Source organism: Priapulus caudatus, unplaced genomic scaffold (assembly GCF_000485595.1).
Source record: "Priapulus caudatus unplaced genomic scaffold, Priapulus_caudatus-5.0.1 Scaffold1479, whole genome shotgun sequence".
In the NCBI taxonomy this organism is placed as follows: Eukaryota; Metazoa; Priapulida; class Priapulimorpha; order Priapulimorphida; family Priapulidae; genus Priapulus; species Priapulus caudatus.
In genome coordinates, this window is record NW_014578540.1 from 64,650 (window position 1) to 66,562 (window position 1,913).

At 48.4% G+C, this 1,913-nt stretch overlaps 1 long non-coding RNA gene across 1 annotated transcript; it reads left to right on the forward strand.

Moving 5' to 3' along the window:
* Positions 1-456: 456 nt before the first annotated feature.
* LOC106816761 lies at positions 457-1,529 on the forward strand. The gene is made up of 2 exons (XR_001394931.1): positions 457-977; positions 1,016-1,529. It is a non-coding gene; the product is annotated as an uncharacterized LOC106816761 (long non-coding RNA).
* Positions 1,530-1,913: the final 384 nt, after the last annotated feature.

The following is a 1,913-nucleotide window of genomic DNA, read 5'->3' on the forward strand; positions in this document are numbered from 1 at the left end:
GTGGGAGAGGGAGAGGGAGGGAGAGAGGGTGGGAAGGAGGGAGGAAAGGGGAGAGCGTGGAAGGGATGTAAGAAAGATGTGTGCATGTTGAAATTACAAGTACCNTTTTATATACTTTTATTAATATTTTTATTTTTAATATTTTATACTTTCGCAGTATAAATCAATAAATATTATTGTTAATAATTGAATTGTCATTGTTGCAGGCATTCAGCTGAAGAAGACGGGAGATAAGGGAGTGAAGGAGACTGAGAAGAACCTGGGAGGCTCCATTGACGTCACGTCGATCCTTGCCCGCCGCATCGCAGTCGAGTATTCCGACTCCGACTCCGACTCCGACTCCGACTCCAGCGAGAGCGAGTACGACGACAACGAGTGGGACGACAACGGCGACGACGACAAGTGAACGCCTCGCTCGTCGCATCGCTGTGGAGTATTCCGACTCCGACTCCGACTCCGACTCCGACTCCAGCGAGAGCGAGTACGATGACAGCGAGTGGGACGACGACGGCGACGACGACAAGTGAACGCTTGTGCGAATACGACGATGACGGCGACGACGACAAGTGAACGCTGGAGCGAATACGACGATGAGGGCGACGACAAGTGAACGCTGGCGTGAGTACGACGATGACGGCGACGACGACAAGTGAACGCTGGATCGAATACGACGATGACGGCGACGACAAGTGAACGCTGGAGTGAGTACGACGATGACGGCGACGACGACAAGTGAACGCTGGATCGAATACGACGATGACGGCGACGACAAGTGAACGCTGGAGTGAGTACGACGATGACGGCGACAATGACGGCGACGATGACGGCAACGATGACGGCAACGATGACAAGTGCACGCTGGGGCGAATACGACGATGACGGCGACGGTGACGGCGACGATGACGGCACCGATGACAAGTGAACGCTGGAACGAATACGACGACGACGGCGACGCCGACAAGTGAACGCTGGTGCAAGTACGACGACGGCAACGACAAGTGAACGCTGGTGCAAGTACGACGACGACGACGGCAACGACAAGTGAACGCCACTTGCTGATTCCAATATGACGACAGCAAGTGGAACGACAATGACGAGTGTTTGAGCGCCATCTGCTGGCACACATGGGTGGTGGCGCCACCCATGCAACGACGACGCGCGTCTTTTACTCGATCGACTTCATTAACCGCGTGATCGACGATCGTAATTAAAGGAATTAATTTTTTATTAATGAAATAACCATCGTTTAGAGTGGAGTATAATTAGTGGTTAACGAGCGGTGTATGATGGGTGGATTGAGGATGCGTGGTGGGGAGTGAGAGGGTAGTGATTAGGTCAAAGGTTCGTGATTTACATCGTTAAGGCCGTTCATCGTTAATTTATTTAATCTTGTTAGGATCCGCTTTTTAATCGTCTGCATACGAGGGTAAAAATTAAAATATTTAATAAACCTTTTTTTTTAAATATAATTGTGCAAGTCGTCCCAAAATTCGGTTGTGAAATAAAGAACAGTTGACCTATGCGTAAAATCGCGTTTTTGTTTTGCTTTATTTTTCTTTAGACTAGTAATTGTAGACAACTGCTCGCTATAAGGTCGGCCGAAGATCTTGGCTCGCAACGGGAACCAGCGACGCGAGCGCCACATGCAAAATTAGTATGTGAGAAGTTGACGGGATGCTGCAACCAAAGTAAAGTTTTACGTCAGATGATTAAATAATTTCATCGGATCTCTTAATCTAATCGGACTTATTAGCATCAATTTAAGTCGGGTTTTATCATGATCATCTCTCGCGGCAAAGTACCCTTCCCCATTTTAAGAGTGTACTATCGTCCGAAGAAACTTATCTTGGCTAGCAGAAGCAACCAGCGACGCCCACTCTATTCCATGTACGTTTGCATAGGTGGAGAATTGT